Source organism: Sinocyclocheilus anshuiensis, unplaced genomic scaffold (genome assembly GCF_001515605.1).
Source record: "Sinocyclocheilus anshuiensis isolate Anshui unplaced genomic scaffold, SAMN03320099.WGS_v1.1 scaffold506, whole genome shotgun sequence".
Taxonomy (NCBI): domain Eukaryota; kingdom Metazoa; phylum Chordata; class Actinopteri; order Cypriniformes; family Cyprinidae; genus Sinocyclocheilus; species Sinocyclocheilus anshuiensis.
The window spans coordinates 548,079-555,231 of NW_015544144.1; the positions used below are offsets into that span (position 1 = coordinate 548,079).

Genomic DNA, 7,153 nt, shown 5'->3' on the forward strand with positions numbered 1-7,153 from the left:
AGAGATACTAATTAAAAAATGCAAAGCCCCCCCCCCCCCAAAAACAAAAAGAAAGTTAAGTTATGGGTCTGATAAACCTGCATGACTCAAAGTGTTCTGCGACCACGCTGTGCCTCACAGGGGACACATTCCCATTTCCAAGGACAACTGCACACCGCAAAATCTCCCCTAATTGCTGACATCTCTCCCAGCTGGCATAAAGTCTCTTAATTAATAATGAATACACCTACAATGCTCCAGCTAGTTTCTCTATTAATTAACTTGACTCCTGCAAGCAGCCACACGGCTTCTCTGCCATGTGCCAAAGCTTAAAAGAAAAGGAGCCTTTTTGGCATATGTGGGCTGAACGTGCATCAACACTGGATGCAAAAGTAGCGCGCATTCAGCACAAAAGTGCGGCATTGTCAGAGCGGGGCGATAAATGGACAAGCACTACACAAATGATTTCTATCCCGATGACCAGAAAATGCCTTCTGATTTACAGGAGAGAGCCGCTCGATGAGAAAACGATTGAGGAGGCTGTTCCTTCCGCACCCTCTCGCGCTGCAGTCCTCATTTACTAGAGGAATGTGCTTTGTATATATGTGTTAGGCGGTTATGCTTGGAAGGAGAATAAGGAGGCCTATTAGCAGGCACGTAAGCATAGAAAACACACTTCATTGTTCACCTACAAACCGCATGTTTTAACAGCTTTGACGAGACAAGCTGCAGGTGAAGGCACAACAAAATAACGCACATCCCCACAGGACCCTCTTTGCAGACCCGGTGATGGATAGGGAAGACTAGTCCTTGGGAGTCAGGAGGGATCTGTCAAGGGCAGGATATGGCCCTGTGATCATCTCAGATAAATACACAGTGAAAGACATGTCATTTATCGCAGGGCCTGAGATGGATGCGACTGGCTCAGTGGGCATGAAGCATGTTTGAAAACCCATTTCATTATTATACCTCAAAAGAGCCTTGGGGAACCATTGACCTTCCGGATGCAGTTAGAATAACCGACTCACCGATGACACTAGGGTGGCTATCCGTCCAGTTTTAGGTCGGACAGTCTGGTTTTGAAATACCATGTCTGCATACTGGTGCAGCCTTGAGCCAGATGCTCATTTGGCCTCCTTTTAAGATTATCACTATGTTATACTTTATCTAATAGTGTACAATTAAGAAATAATATGCTGTGTTTAAGTTAATATACAGTACCCCCAGTTTCACAGACAAGGCTTAAGCCTAGGCACAGACTAAAATGTAAGTCTGAACTGTTCAACTAAAAGAAACTTGCACTGACTGATCTTAAAATATATCAGTGCCTTTGTTTTGTCTCAAGATGCACACCAGTAATGTTGTTTTTTTCTAATGTCCTAATTAAACTATGGCCTAATTGAAGCAAGCCCTAGTGTCTGTCAGACTCTGTTCCATGTTTTGTCTGTGTCTTGCTCCCCAGGTGTTCCTTTCCCATGTTTAATTTGTCCCAGGTGTTCCCCATGATGGTTTATTGCTCCCAGGTGTGTCTCGTCATCCCCTCCTCCTGTGTGTGTGCATAAAATGTGTTCCCAGTCTCAAGTTCTCTGTCCGCTGTTGTACGTCTTCGTGGAACGTCTTCCTGTGTTTGTCTCCCTTGGTTCCTTGGTGCAAATAAAGTCTTGTCAACATATTCTCCAGCGTCTCCTCGTCCCTCGTGTGTGTGTGCAACGTGACAGTGTCATACATTTTAGACAAAATATTGTCAATATCAGCTTGTTTTGCCAAAGAAAAATAATTTCTTTAATAATTCTTTAATAATCAAAAGAATGAGGTGAATTAATCATTCAATGAGCCATTCATAAAGACAATCACTTGCTGTATTCCCTTAATTCCTAATTTTGAATGAATCAATTGAATAAATGAATCAACGATCAGCCACTACCTAGTTTCGTATTTAAAGTATAATTTTATTTTTCCCCCATTTCAAACTTTTGTATTCAATATATTTAAAACATTAATCTCATAACGTTAAACAAATTCTACTGCATTGTGTAAAAATATCTAAACGCCACTTCAGATGCTGCTTTGCAGTGAAGGGTGGATTTTGTTGATACTGATTTCATTTGATTTGTAACATATCAAATCAATAGTGTCCTATTATTCTAATTGCATTTATATCCTATTATATTAAATCCTATAGTGTTATTCTAATTGCATTTATTGAAGAAATTGGTTTGAAAATGTGCCCTTATAAAGGTAAAAATACCCCTGGAAATCAATATAAGGGGCAAATATTGCCCCATAATGCTTATAGGTTTGGGATTGTTTTTCAGTTTCACTGAATTCTGCAAAGTGTCCTACATTTTTGTGTTACAGAAATGGTCACTCTGCTTAACATGGAACCTTCTTAAAAAAGTATATATGTCAAGGATTTTTTTTTTTTTTAATTATGCTTTCTCCTTAATGTGTAGACACAAATGTAAAGGTTGATTTACCTGAAAAGTTTAACACTGTGACTCTGCGGCTCTGTATATTTAAGCATCCTGGCACAGCAATGTTTACTCAAAGTCATGGAATCATACAGTAAATGTAAGCAGGTAGCATTAACTGCATTGTGTTTTAGTTGGTGAAGGCTACTGTTTGGTCACCATTAGCTTATTTTTTAACCTGACCATAACCTCAAAACCATCCTGCAAATGAACAGTCACTACACTACTATAATATCTGCACTATTCACACTGCTTATTTCTTTATACAAACAGGGTGTTGTTTTAAATATATCATAATAAGCAAAGCATAGTCTTGAAGGTGTACTGTATGTTGACGCAGTTCGGCTAGGTGTTTCTTCTTCTTGCTGATGTGTATTTCTGCAAATGCCATACGGCTGCTTACTGAGTTTTCTAAAACTTGCAGAACTCTACACATTTATCTCTTTGTTCTTGCTTCTGAGTTTGCAGAGAGCTTTAATTAATCAAGACTGTCAGTGTCACAAAGTTGTTTTGTTAGCCACAGATACATAAATTACCTCTCCAAATGTCCCTTCGTGCTGAAGTACTATTAATAAGTATTTTGACTATTTCCATATAAAGTTTGACAAACAGTGTCACAGCACTGACTAAATAACAGTCGAAATGTATAAAGTGATGAGTACCATTTAAATCAATGAAGGTGACACTTTCTATGAATAGGGTACAAAACAGGGACTGAAAAAAATAGGGTTAAGCTAAAATTATTTGAGCTGTTTTATTTTCTACTCATTTTTTAACAAATATAGTTTAAAACTAATTAGTGTGATTTTGTTCTACCAATAGACATTAAATTAAATGGCTATTATCAGCCTGCTTCATAGTTAGTGTTCTTTTTAGTGTAGGTGATTCCTATGACTACTTAAGCATAATAAATACGTTGTTAGATGTGACTCACCACATCCAGAGACTTTTAAAGGTCAATAATGCGTTGATAGCTATAAATGTCAGGTAGAGGAACATATAAGTATTCTCCTTTCATCCTGGCACATGTGAACGCTTCATGTTTTAAACATGCGCCTGGAACCTCTATTAATATATCTGTCCACTCCTCAGTGTTCCATCTCTAATGATTTAACAGAGTCGTTGTATATATGCTCCTCATCTGACAAAAGGACACGATGCCAATGTTTGGCCATTCATGAGAGGGAAAAAAGATTGAATACAATGTATGAAAAGCACCGTGTCTCTCGTTGCAGTGTAAGAGTGACAATGCCGCCTTGTTGCTATGGAACCCCTCTGTTGCTAAGCAATGAGTTGATGATTAGAATTTTGAATCGGGTGGAAGAGTGGTATTTTCTTCGCCACTCTATTTCTCCATGTATGGTGTTGTGCGTGACTGCGTTGATCAAAGGCATGTGGGCCTGTCCTTACTCTAATTCACATGCAATTGCCTTTTTCTACCATGCATTATGCAAACATTTACTTATAAAATGGTTTTAAATGTATTAATATAATATTTATAGGACAATACATATCTATCTATCTATCTATCTATACACACACACACAAACACACACACACACTTCAGTCCTAGCGCATTGATGTCTTGTCTTTGGAATAAAACAGAATGCTTTACAGCAAATGCAGAAAGATGCAATAGCCCTGCAAGACCCTTTAGCGTCAGTAGAGGGTGGTCTAGGGCACCTCACATAATCCTACCTATGGTAAGGGATTCCTTACCTATGTATTTGTTTTGCACAAACTGCACAAACATATTTATATTATGCTCTGTTATGTTGTGAAAGCTCATCAACTTCTGAACTAATTGGGGCGATAAATTCTTGGCAATCCACTGTTATGCCGAAGACTTGCGGCTATACATCACCCAGATCGACTGCTATGAGTTTCCTTCGCCCCCCACCAGTAAGCACTTTCAGCTCTGTCCTAAGGAAAGAGGTTCAACACAAACGCTAGGCATTACCGTCATCATTACCTGCAGGAGAGATACATTGCTGTGTCAGTGAAAACCTGCTTTGGGAAAAAGCGGCGACCCATGAGAATTCAGCCCAGGACACAGTATTCTTGGCACTTGTGTTCCGTCAGATGTGCTATTTTTGCTGTTTCTACCTGGTTTTCTCTGTGTTGGGGCCGGGCTCCATGTGATCTGCCTACAGTTTAGCAAAACAAAGGCATTTGGGGAGCAAAGTGGTCCTCTGAATGGAGATAGCATCTCTAGAGAAGCCACCTGCCTTACATTTGTCATTTAAATATGTATACAGATGATGGTGCCATCTGCCAGTGCAGTTGGAGAGGGAAAAACTGGTGAAAACACACTGAACTCCTGAGGTGGTGGTGATGGGTTTTAGAAAGGGGCATGTACAGGTGCTCTGGAGCATTAACCAACTACATTCAAAATGTTAAGGTATTCAAAAGTAGCAAGGGCGCAAATAGTCCTATTGAACATTTGACAGCTTCAGGTTGAAATGATCAGCCATTGTGTGCTCTTGGTGTTTGTTTAGAAAAAGCAGCATACTTTCATTTTAAATGTCATTATATGCAGTCGAAATACATTCCTGATGAATGCCCTTGTTTCTTTTTATTATCAAATCAGAGGAAATATTCCCGGATCAGGACAAGTTAAGATCAGTCAACAGAAGTTGTGGCATAGTGTTTTTGGGAACCTTTTTTTTTCTCTCTCTGTGAATGTGGTTTTGCAAATTAAGGGACCAGTTGTAATTATTTGGTAAACGGCAGCATGTCACAGATGCTCGTGAACATCTTGAACCTGGAACATTCTTTTAAGCTGTGGCAGCACAAGTGTTAATAAGGAAGATGGCTAACATTCACTTCCTAATAATCGGAGTAGTAGGAGAGTAGGCCAAAACACACCTTCTCTGTAAGAGCCTCTGACACAGGTAAGTGGTTTTATTTCGAGATGCGGCATGGAAGCCGAGGGAGAGTGTATATCCGGGGCACCGTTCTCCAATGTTCCTTCGTTTCATGGAAGCCCGGGTCAAAAATATGTAGCGGTAGGAGCATGCGGAAGATTTCAGACTTCACTGTTTACAACTAGCCAATGAATGTACTTTGACATCTCCTGGGAAAATTCTTGCTGATTGCCTTCACAAAGCGCCCAGGAAAATGGCTCCATTTTTTTCCTTTGCTCCACGAGCGCCGTTTCTCTCTCTTTCTCTCAATTTTCAGATTTTATGAGGTGGGGTGAGAGAGTAACAGAACTGCGGGCATTTAAGAGTGAGGTGGGATGCCGTGCAAACATGTCAACGTGAAAAGATGAGGGTGAAAAGTACCACTGCACAAAAAAAGATGGAGAGGATACACAGAGAGATGGAAGACTGCACTCTCAGTCAAGTGCCCAGTAAATATTTCAAAGCTGCAGTCAGAAGAACGCCTTTTTTGGATGGCATTTTAGAGATATTTTTAAGACAGCACAGAAGATGGATGACCTTTAAGGGACCATAAATTGTACAATAATAAAGGTATATAATAGCAGAACTCAATCAACTGATTCATTGAAAGATCCTCAAAAGACTGATTCCCTTATGAATCTATCAAGAACTTATGAATGTGTCAAGGAGAACATTTGGATATTCTAAGTCTTATTGTGCATGATTGGTGCATGTTTGTCCAAATATATGATTGATTGATTATTTATTTATTTATTTACTTTGTAATCTTAAAAATGTAATAAATTTATCTTTCTCTGAAATGATTTTTTTTTCCCTGATGTTGCTTTGGCCATCTGATTTTTTTGAAGATAAGATAAGATAAGATAAGATAAGATAAGATAAGATAAAATGAAATAAGCCTATTCAACTGAACTACATTAACCACAGAGCACTTTAAACGCAGATTAAATACATTCTGAAGCATTTTGTAAAAGGCCAGGCCAAACAGACAAATAAATAAATGTAAATCCATATACATGGATTATTTACTACATGTAACATTTAAATGCATTTCATTTCATTTATGAATGCATTTGTCACACTGCAAGCCTATTTAATTTAACCAGGTGATTAAAATGGCGAAAATTTAAAATAAAACATCAAATTAAAAAAAGACTTAAATTAAATTAAATTAAATTAAATTAAATCAGTTTCTCTTCTTTTTTGTAGTGCCTGACCAGTGTTTTTGTTGACTGGCGATGACAAAATGATTCAGCGATAAAAATTAAGTTGTACTGATTGTAAATGTTTCCCAAGCAGCACACAAGTGGATTAGTCTGACTAAACCCTCACCACTAAGACAATGCAATATTTAGTCAATTAGTCATGCCAAGTATTTGAAGGAAATGTATTTTTGAGTAGAGGTTTAAAACTTAAAACCTCACATTACTGTGAATATTTTTAGTGAACAATTGGCAATTTATATATGAACCTATTAAAGAAAGGCACATTATTTGAGGTAAATGCTTTAGCTAAATAATGAATGTCATGAGCAAATTTGGCCCATTGTCATCTTTTTTTTTCTTTGTAGCTATGTGGTCTAGGCTTTATTACATTTTTTGGAGCATTTTTTAACACAGGCGTTCTCACTTGCACCCACACTCAGAAAAGGCAAACTCCGTCAATGTTTATAAGGTTGTTTTTCTCATAATAGTCTCAGTCTAAGACCGCACACCCACAGTATGTTCACTGACCGTCTGATGCATATTGCACACAAAACTGGAAAGCTTTTTTTTTTTTTTTTTTTTTTTTTTTTTT

The 7,153-nt window shown here is 38.1% G+C and overlaps 1 protein-coding gene across 1 annotated transcript in view; it reads left to right on the forward strand.

The window, feature by feature from the left end:
- The window catches only part of LOC107695092 (gamma-aminobutyric acid receptor subunit beta-4-like), a 54,757-nt gene that overhangs the window by 23,526 nt on the left and 24,078 nt on the right, over positions 1 to 7,153 (forward strand). The window lies entirely within an intron of this gene.